This window comes from Parasteatoda tepidariorum, chromosome 1, assembly GCF_043381705.1.
Source record: "Parasteatoda tepidariorum isolate YZ-2023 chromosome 1, CAS_Ptep_4.0, whole genome shotgun sequence".
NCBI lineage: Eukaryota > Metazoa > Arthropoda > Arachnida > Araneae > Theridiidae > Parasteatoda > Parasteatoda tepidariorum.
This window is the reverse complement of record NC_092204.1, coordinates 24,662,094-24,674,021: the sequence shown is the minus strand read 5'-3', so window position 1 is coordinate 24,674,021 and position 11,928 is coordinate 24,662,094.

Sequence of the window (11,928 nt, the reverse complement as noted above, 5' to 3'; positions counted from 1 at the left end):
ATATCATGACGAGGAAATGACACTGAAATAAGTAGCAATTTTCCTTTTGTTCAAAGGTAGTATCCCTGTATGTTTGTTTCTTAACAAAAAAAATCATCTGGAAGTTTTAGTGAGGTAAAAAAAATAAATATAGCTCCAAATGGAGTTTAGATGAGGTTCCATACTTAAAACACTATAGTATCCTTAAATGTAAATTCATTTCCCCGTTTTTCAAGTTGTACAAATAAAGATAGTCATTCCAAGAAAAACTATTTTGGATTTTATTTTTATTGAAATCAAAGTTATTTGTCCTAAACGTCATACAAAATTTTTTTTTACTATTTTTTACAATACAAATATTACTTCCCAACAATAAATTATTTTCCAGGATTATAACAAATATAACTGCTTACAATCCGAAAGTACATGGCTCCTTTCAAATGCTGTAACAAAATTATGATTCGATAGGGACTTAACTTCTCTACTTCGGTAATCGAATCTGCAATACAATATAATTTCACAAAAACTGTTGAAAGTGAAAATTTTTTAAGACAGTGGTCTCTAATTTCTGTTCTGCAGTTCATCTTCAAGATGTTTATAATTCTTCAAAATCAAAAACAGAGAGAAATTATCAAAAATAAACCCTTTTTATGAAGGTCGAAAGGACCTATTTAGGCTGTTTCTGGTACATTCATAATTATTTATTTTTCTTATCAACAGAAAAGCTTAAAAGTTAGATAGAAAATACTTAGATACAATTTAGAAAAAGTAAAAAAAAATAAGAAATTTAAAATGTTTTACTGCAAAACTAATATAACTATATTAAAAAAGATAAAGTTAGTTAATCTTTGTTCTTTTTAAGCAAATTTAATTTAAAAACTTTTTCCTTTGTTTATTCATTTATTTTCAAAAGCACTTTTTTTAGTTTAAACTTATTTATTAAAGTAGAAGAATTATTTATTCAAAATATCACACTTAATTTAAGTTATAACACTGTTTAAGTTACGTTGATTCCATAACTTTTAACAGAGGAAAGCAAAAATACAATTAAAGATAGACTGTAGTAACTCACGTGAAAATAGAAAAAAAAATAAAATGTTGACAGTAAATGTAATTAAATGTAGACATTCATGTTAGCAAGTGTCACTCCTAACAAAACTTGAACTCCTGAAGTTGAAAATGTATAACCTAATTTGTTTTCATTTTCCACTTCTGACATAAAAGAATTTTAACTAACGACGCACTTCCTTCATTGAAAAGGAAAACAAGAAAGCCGGAAACTGCCTGCAATTCTGAAGATAAACTTTAGCCAAGGAAACAAAAAAAGATGTGACGCTCTTTGTCCGAAGACAGAGGTTTCCGCTTGAGGATTGATGCGTCAAAATCTTAATTTTTTTAAAGAGATTTTCAGGCAAAGTATATCAAAACGAAGAACTTTTTCGCGTAAAGTTTTCTCACAAGTTCTTACTTTTTTAAATGATAAATAATAAAGAAAAGTCTACATCTAATAATAAACTATCTCTATATAATCAAAAACTTCTTTTAAAAAATATCTAAGTAATTAATCAACTTGTATAAATTAAAGAGCGATATTTCAATTAATTTCAATATCAATGATACATGTTTAAGTGGTTTTGTACAATGTATACATTTAAACGTTTTGGTTTCCAGATTAAGAACATTATATTCCATAATACCTACGAATGAATATTCTAAATATATTAAGTAATTTTTATTTAATGCAATGCAAATGTATTTTACGAATTTCATTACAAAATTAAAAATTTAAATGAGAAGAATTCAAAAAATTTTTTTTATGTAAATCACTAGCGATGGTTTTAATAGTTTTCAACTATCAAAGAGTGTAGATTTTATTCAGGATTGAAAATCAATCTTATAAGATTAAATTATGTTTTTTTTAATTTGTAACGAGAAAAAAGTGTGATCAAATTATTAAAATGTGATAAAATTTGACGTTTTTTTTTTTTTTTTTTTTTTTTTTTTTTTTTTTTTTTTTTTTTTTTTTTTTTTTNTTTTTTTTTTTTTTTTTTTTTTTTGTAATGGGAAAACCAAACGGTTCGGTAATTTTTACCAAACCACTTTGATAATGATTTTGTTGCAATTAATAATAAAATATGCTTTAGTAATATAGAATAAAAAAGTTGATAATATTATCAGAGCATGGCAGAAAAATCATTTATTCATTAAAGTTTACTTTTCAGTTTTGTATTTTTATTTTGTTAAATGCTTGGTAATTCGAACTATAATTTTGAGAATCAGAATCACAGTTACAATACGAATGAAAAAATTAGCAAATGAAAGGTTAAAATACTGTATTTTTTGTTTTGTTACCAAAAATGCTATTACTATATAGTAGAGTAATATTACGAGAATTGCTGTCACCGCATGTATATCTTGTTCAACGGAGTTCTTACCAAACTCTCTCACTGCTGTTTCTTATTTCCCTTATTTTATCTTTTTCAGACTTGTTCCATCTTTTCTTACTGATTAATCTACCTTGGACGTGAATGTCTCTTTACTTCTCTACTATCATTTGGTGCTTAGATGTTGAGGATTGTTCTTGTTTATAGAGCCGAAATTATAGTATGCCCATTTTTGTATTTTTAATTTGCGCTTTATTCAAGCTGTTTTTCTTTATTTTTGTTCTAGGTAGAACAAAGTATACCCTATCTACTATTGAACTGTATTACATGCTTTGCAATGCTGCATATGAATCGAAAGAAAATTGACCAATGCACAAAGAAGAAAAATCATTAAATTGGATGGATCCTTTCATCAAGAATGGATCTTTTTATCAGTGTTAATTAATTAAAAATGCAAAATTTTATTTCTTAATGTTAATTATAAGAACATAACCTAATTTGAAACTTAAAATATTTTTTAAAATTGAGCGTTATCAGCTTATCAATTACAGCTTAACACGGAAATCAAAACATTTTTTTACGAGTGTTTTATATAAATTCTGTTTTTAGCGTTTAAAAGCACTAAGCTGTCATTTTGAAAAACTTGGGTGCGATCCTCAGTGGCAGCTTGATAGCCATCTCCAAATTAGTGGATATCAGCTTGTCTGGAAGGTAAATGCACCAGTGTGCGCAATGCAAGCCAAATGTCACCAAACATGTAGTTGGTCGCGAATTCTTGGAGCATTAAATTCCACGATTCCCTGTGTCCCATATCCTCACTGTTTGTGGGAATCCTTTACTTTAATGCTCATATTGAATTCTCTGCTACTCAAATTTATGCAGAACTCAAATTGTTATATTATCTTGTGACTCAAATTTTTGAAAAGTCAATGATTTTGTTTCTTTTTTATTATTCCATTTACACGTGTTTTAGTCCTTATTTTCCTTTTTTTCCCTCTCATCTCCTATTATCCTCCAGATTACATTCCATTCATTATTATTTGCCCTAGTCATTTTTAAGATAGATATTTTGATATAATGAAGTGAGAGATATTTTTCGCACTAATGTTATTTATAGTAAAAATATAGTTAGTTCTTAAGAATGGAACTGAAGCTTATTGAATGCATGGCCTTATTAAACATCGATCACTATATCGAATTTATTTCTCGAAACCTAAACTGCGACAATACTATGTAATTTAACGCATTGTGTAAAAATAAATCTTATGTGTCATGAATAAATCTAAAACATACCGATACACAAGCTAAATGTATTTTTAAAGTAATTACAACTCACATAAAAAAGCGAGAATGGCGCCTGGTGGAAATGAGTTTCTTGATTATATTGAATGAAGAAAAATAACTTGACTACTAATCCAGCTCGAGAGAAAATGTATATTTTTAAAAGAGCTTTAACAGAAACGTTGCAGAACTGACATCAAGGAAACGGCTTAATTAAGTTTTAAGTATACTAAGTTCTTAAGTTTAGTGACGACAACCCACTAATTTATTTCATGAGTTAAAGCTTTTGTCTAAAATTTTACTGGACTATAATAAATCCTCTCTTGTAAGTACGTTAGATCCCTTGAAATAATGGAAACTGACGCTTCCTCAAAAGCTATATAAGCAAAAACTCGTTTGTTTACATTATAATTAACTTAGCGGTGTATTTAAGTGTAATTGCTGAGAGTGAAAGATGTTATTAAATATAATTAATGATCTTTTAAATGAGGTGTTATAATAGGACGCACAGTGGTGAATAAGTGGATTAGCTTCTATGAAAGTGTAAATTTGAGCATTTAATGCTTAAGTCTAAGTTTATTTCACGTTTTGCATATTTGTAGCACAGTTATTATATTCAAATGAATTAAATTAAATAATTTGTACAAACCTAGAAACTATGAATTTTACCGTACACAATTTACAATGTATATGCATACCAACTTTTAACTAAATAAAGAGATTAGATAATATGTGATATTTTAAAATTTAAATTTATTAAATATTGAAAGTGGTTGAAAAGTCTCTTATTTTATGCATCTTTATGATGTTTTTATTTAAGAAATACAATATTTTTTGTCGTTTCAAAGATAATCTGCTCTACTATCAAAAAATAGATTTGTTTCAAGAAGAATTTGCTATTTGTTGAAGATGTTGATGATGTTTTAGCCATAAGTTGAAGATAGAGTTGATAGGTGTATTTTCATCTGTCCATACATTATTCCAGAGTGATTTAAGCGAGAGTTAGATATTAAATAACAGGAACTGCTTTAATGAAGAAGTAAATTCGATAAATTAGAAAATTATTTTATTTCAGAAATATGAAACGTACTAAGCTCCTAAGAGGAAAAAAATCATTTTTGCGAAAATATAAATTAATAAATTTAGAAAAATGGCTCGAAAGGTTTGGCTGCTGGCCTAAGAACATCAGGGCACCTCAATCTTCCAAAAAAATTGAAAATGCAAAACTCTCATGTGTACGTTAAAATAGTTTTCGCCAAGGAAAGTTAAAGAAACCATGAATTGGCTTATAATTGATGAAATTTAATGCCACGGCTCTTTTTCTTAGCTTTACGCATTCAAATGTGTTGGCAAAAAGGAAGGCGTGAGAAAAAATTTAGAATTTTAATGAAATCAAAACATCAGCCATCATATAGCGGTATACGAATTCTATTCTAATGTGTTAGGTACACATATAGGGAATAAGTAAATCTCTAAAAATAGATTTCTTCTGCATTCAATTCAAGGTTGTGGTATGAAAAGATTACAGATTATATTAATGAGTTTTATTTATTGGAAAAGTATTAAATAAGAAAATAATTTATTTTTTAAATTTCAGAAAACCTGTTATGCATATTTCAGCATGACTAATAAGTATTAAATAAGAAATTAATATTTTTTTAAATTTTATCAAATATGTTATGCACATTTCAGCATGACTTATAAGTATTAAATGGGAAAATTTTGTTTTTTATGTTCGGAAATATGTAATGCGTGTTTTAGCATGACAACTGCATTTTCAGTATATTATAAATATATGTTTCATAAACAGCAGATAATTTTTTACATTGAGTTCAAAATTGTATGGTTGACATTTTGTTTCATATTACTGTTATTTTATTTTCAAAAAAAGGAATAAAAGGGATTTGGTACAAAATATAATAAAAAGAAGTAAGAAAACTACAATGCAGGCATTCTAACTCCCTAAGAAAATATTTTAGTACTTTTGCGTATGAAATAACCACGAATTTTTCGAAGTAAATCTCATCAGATACTGTAAAATAAATAATGCAACTCGAGATTTGTCCAAAGTTATATAATAGAAAGTTTCCTCTGCAATCAATTGTTTTGTTTGACTTTGTTGATCCCAACACAACAACTTTTCAATGAACTTTTCAGCAGTCGCAGGTGTTCTTGGACGCAAGCAATACCAAACATGCATATTGCCTTTGCCCTGGGAAATCCATTCCAAGATCGAGCAGGTAAAACAACCGAAAGCTTTCCAAACCGGATTTATTCTGTGTGATTTGAATATCGAACAATTCGGTAATTTTAAAAGTATTAGAATATCCCCTCAATCGAACTCATGAGTTCCTCTCAGACGACAATCACGTATATTACATCTGTTTTTATGCGAATGTTTGAAATGAAATTTATTAATTAAATAAGTTAATAAATTTAAGAAGTTTACACCCTGGTAAAAAATAAATATTTTATGTATTACTTCACTAGTCAAAATTTTTCCGAGTGGATCCACTTTTATGAATTTACATTTTACATAATAAAAGTAGTTTTGCTATTTTAAATACAAGATAATTTTACAGTACCTTGATTTTGCGTAATGATTTACTTTTTTAAGAGCAATTGCACTGCATATTTTTACAGAAGTAAAACGATTTAATCATGCATACGCGTGCACTAAGGCATAAAAACTGATTGTGAGTTACATAGTTTTTTAAGATTAATAATGAAACATGATTATACGCATTTTAAGACATTGTTTCTCATACATTTTATAGTAAATAAATTGATGTTGTCAAACTTTTCAGTTAAGGTAATGACTTTAATATTAATAAGCTTACTGATAATTGAGAAAAAAAGACTTGTTTTTTCTGATATTTGTTTATAAACATGCTCAAGTAATGAGAAATAATTTATCCTAGAAACAAATTATAGCAATTAACCCCTGTTATTAGAAATGCATTAATGATAGCAATTAAATATGGATGATTCCATTTTTTCAAAGTGCGCTACATTAACCGGTAATGTAATGTTTGAGCTGTTAATTTGATTAAAAATGTTATCATTAAAATATTGAACAATGCATGAAGAAATTCCATTAAGCATTTTTAGATGTTTGTTTATGTGTTTATGTGTATTTCCAGAATTTTATTTATTCTGAGAAATTTGTTCAAAAAAGGGAAAGAAGAAAATTGCTAACAATATATATATATAAGAAAAAAACGAAAAACGGAAAGCGATAGGAATATTTTAGGTTAGAACAACTCCTTACTTATAAATTTTAATTTTAGTCTTAAGATTCTTCAAGTAGCTAAGATTATAAATCTGATATTTCTCTACAAAAAATGTCCAGAATTTGAATTTCACTTTTTACTTCTTTTGGACTGTTAAGCTCAGTAAGAGAAGAAATAGATTTACATCTCAGATGGCAGCTTGAAGCCCATCCAACTTCAAATTAATAGATCTCAATTTCTCTTGGAAGTAAAGGCTGTTGGTGCTCAATTCTGACCTAACTGCAAATATACAAATACTTATTGGCATTACGTATAACACTGATCTGTAAATTTTGAAACCTTGATTTTCGTGCCTCACCTGGCAACAACTAGATCTTGCACAAGTGCTTAACTTAAATACATATGAATGACTTAAATGTGAACTTAAATAGAATGAACTCATAATCTGACAGTAATAGATTGTGGGATTTAAATGTAGATTTCAATGAGCATATCAACTGGTTTAATTCAATACCGAAATAAATTGACAACAAGAAAAGATTTATTAAATAAATTTGAATTTCAAAGATAATGATTTCATGGTATGAACAGAGAATAAATAACATGAGACTTTCAGAATAAAAGCATAAGCATTAACTCTAATTATATGATCACTAATGCTTAAAATCATAAAAAAAAGCGCAAATGCTGTTCGGGCAAAATCTGCTCATTTGTCGTCAAATGTGCTTCATAATGACCTTCAATATGCGTTTACCCAACGGCAAAATACTAAAATACCTTATTTAAAAAAGAATTTGATTCGGGAACAGCATAATTTGCTGAAAAATTCATTTTTTTAAAGAAAAAGTCGTTATTCATGGTCGTCAATAACGTTTTCCTTCTGGCAAAAGAATATATTAACGGGTGTTGTTAGCATGTGATTACAATGCATTTTTTTTTCTCTTTCTTTTTAATACCGGTCCAATTACTTATTATGCTAAAGAGAACATTCATTCTTTGTGACATTATCAAATTGAAACTCACAGTAAAAAAATTATATGGTTATGAATTCAGTAACCTTATCTGCATTTGACTAAGCTGATATTTATTCACGATTGCATTACTTTCTGTGAATAATTTTCAAGGAAGCGGCTATTTTGATTCCTGTCATCATGGTTGTTGGAAACAAAGGACATGCAAATCAAGATCATTTTTTAGTTTTTTTAAAAGTGAAATGCTTACCACCGAGTCTCGATCCATGTCAAGAAATAGCATCATATTAAAACGATTCAATTGGAGCTAACTGAAGCAAAAATTTATATTTTATATTATATAATAATAAAATCAAAAAAAAATTCCTCGTGTAGTGTGTGTACCTCTAAAACACCTGCCCGTTTGTGTTAGGTCATGATAACTGATCATGACCTAACATATCATCATGACACATGATCTGTTACTGTGAAAGTAGTTCATTTAAGCGATATCGGTGACCTTTCATGTTATGAAGAGCACACTTACTGGAAGATTGCTTACAGGGCATTATTAATGGTTTGTAAGGACAGCTCTGAAAATATTACTTCGACTGCATTTGTAATTTTTGAAAATAGAGTCACATTAACATATCCTAGAAAAATTAGATGTAAGTAGGAAAAAAAAACTTGTCATTCCCTTACTATTCCTTATCATATTCGGTCGATCAGATCAAAAGAGAGATGAAAATTGTCCAAAATAAAAACATTTATAAAGATTATAAATGCATTTATTACAGAAAATCTACGCTCAAAACACCTGTTGCTTATCCTCTTAGTCTGACATATGTCAGATAAGCTCCAGGACGTCGCTGACTTAAAAAAAAATCAGAAGCGAAAAGGGGATCTGATGCAAGATCAGCATTAGAAAATCCAAGGCAAACCAGAATATGTTTCGGTGAAGCTAGCTGAACGCATCATTTTTTTTTGCAAGTAAGGAAGATCTTATTGTCTCTTTCAAAAATTAGGCATTTAAGATGGCCTATTGCAAATCTGTCCAGAGCAACACAAAACGCATAAAATAATTAAACAAATTATTATAGACAAAAATTATAACTTGTCTAACTTCCGTTTCTGAGTTGGAGTAAAATATCATTGGCAGAAATAAATATGATACATAAACAAAGATGTATGAGCTAAATTTAATAACTTGGAAGAAACGCGAGGCTTTGATGATCTATTGTGATGGATATGATTGATATCAGGCTTTTAACAGTATGTTAACAATCAGTTCTGGAAAAATGTTTCTTATAATGCATCATCTTTTTTTTTTATGTTTATGAAAATAGTGAATAAATAACACGTCGTAGACACGGCATGTAAGTAAAAATATTTTTGATTATCTTAAAAAAATATTAGGAAAAGCAGACCAAAGCTGATAGCATAGCATTGGTGATTGTCCCATTTACTGTTTTGATCGGTATTATTTCGCACTTCGGCAAACCTTTCTTTAATCACTATCACCAAACAGATTACAAATATCAAGCATAATTTTTGAAGCATTATTCTTAATCTGTAGCAAATTCTTCATTATTTTAGAATCAGAAATATCCGTTTTATTATCTCAAAACGAAAAAACTATTTTTTTTATTGTCAGAAAAATTTATGAGGAATAGATGTTGGAATCAGATAGTTTTAAAAACCTTCTTAATTAGTGTTTTTTAGCATTATAAGATTAACATCTATTACGGTACATTTAGAAAAATCTGATACATACGAGAAAATGAAATATTTGAAAACGATGAATCGATTAGCAACAGAAAATTTTAATGCCCATATATAATTTTTAAGTTTTATTTTATGGCTAGTAGCCTATAACAAGGTCAAAAATTTAAAGGTCATAAATGTGCTCATTTAAAAAGTATCATTATCTAATTTCTCCGCAAATGCATTCAGGCATCTCTATCATCTAATGAGTGTTATTTTTTTTTATTTATAAATTACCGAATTTTCAACATATGAAAACATACAAACTCAGACATAAATATAAACTCGAAGAATTTCCGAACATCATAAACTCTAAGAAGGAATATCACGCAGATTTTTAACTCGATTCGATAATAAAAAAGTGCGCCATGCCTAAAATACACCAGTCTAATACGGTTATCACACGTGGGTAAAAGTGAGCAATCGTAAGCTCTGGTATTATCCCATCGCTTTTCTAAGCTGTTCGTGGAAGGAGGAAGGAAATCTGAGACTTTGTAAAATATTGATTGGTTTCCGTTTTATTTTCCGCATTTTAAAATCGTCAGCTGTGTTTAAAAATTCTGAACAATTTATTTGCACGGTGGTCCTCCATGCTATAAAATTGATTATCATTGTTAGAACATTATTTGAAAATGATCTTGAGATATTGGGACTTCTCATATTTCATTAAAAAAAAACTAAGAAGGTATTATTGGAATAGAAATAAGTGACACTTACCGATTATTTATTATTTTTTTGGTATTTTTCACTTAATCGATTGAAACTAAGTTGTCTTACTTATTTACTTATTACGCAGTTTTCTTACTTATTTACGTGTCTAACACTACTATTTAGGTTCGTGAGGTATTGCTACATATGTATATCATATTATGCTAAACCCATGAGAATAATACCAAGTAGTTTTATTTCACTGTTTAGAATACTTATAACGATTTCGTATGTACAAAATAAAATATTTTGATTTATATCCATTTACTTATTTGACATTGCTATCTAGATAAGTGAGGCAGTGTTTCGCAAGTAATTTTTTACACCTAATACAGTAGAATAGAAATTAAGTCCATTGAACGAATTGCTAAGAAGAAATGAAGAATGCAATTTTTTGACGTACAATTTACTCATTAAATACTTATAAGAGCTACTTATTATACTTACGAGAGCTACACAATCAATTATGATTTCTTTGAATTTAGTATAAAAAAGACGTAAGAAGTACTTGTTTATACAACAATAATATATTAAACTCTATTGTCGTATAATTACCATACAATGCAATAAAAATAATGTTTCTGAGGATGTTCAAAATAAATTGCTTTTTTTATTTTTAGAGTTGTTTTTCAATTAGAAGATCATTGCTTTTGATGAAAGAAATGTCAAAGTCACAATTTATTATTGTAATTTTAAAACATTCATTATTGGTATACTAAACTCTAATTAAAATGAAAGTACTTATTTCAGGACGAATTTATTGTAACATACAATATATAAAATTAAATTAAATAATAACTAGAGTAGAAACATTTTCTAATTAATGGCTCTCTTTTTATGTACTTTATTATTTTGTTATTTATATTCGTCTGGGGAAACAAAGAGAGGACTTTGAGATACATACAGATACTGCACTGAGAAAAAAAGTATGGTCAAAATAACCAGAATATTGTCAAATTAACCGTATTTCTGGCTCTGTGGCAGCACCAAAAAACCAAATAATTTTTAATAAAGCGCTTTTTTAATGATTTTTTGGTAAAATTAACAATAAAATATAGATTTTAGTAACATACAGTTTGATTGTAAATGAGGCATAATTAGGTAATTTTAAGCAAAAGTCAGTAATTTTAACTGTGCGGTAAACGCTTATTAATTTTGGTTTTTGTAGGTAGTTTTTTTTCGTATGTAATCTGCAAGTTTACCAGCATTTAAAATTATTTGAAAATATGCATATGTAAGAGAACAAATACCTCAACAAGGCTGGACGAAATCAGTAGCTTAACTGTTATCAAATAAATTGTTGTTGTTCATTTACGTCGCACTAGAGCTACACAATGGACTATTGGCGACGGTCTGAGAAACATCCCTAAGGATTATCCGAAGACATGTCATCACAATCTTGATCCTCTGCAGAGGGGATGGCACTCCCGCTTCGGTAGCCCGACGACCTGCAAGCGAAGTCGAGCACATTACGGTACAACAGTTTAGCGAGGACCAATACCGCACACCCTCGGTCCCTACGCACACTGATCCAAGTGGTCTCCCACCCGCACACTGACCGCAGCCAGTGATGCTTGACTTCGGTGATCTGCTGGGAACCGTGTCTTAACGATCAGTCCACTGCGGGAC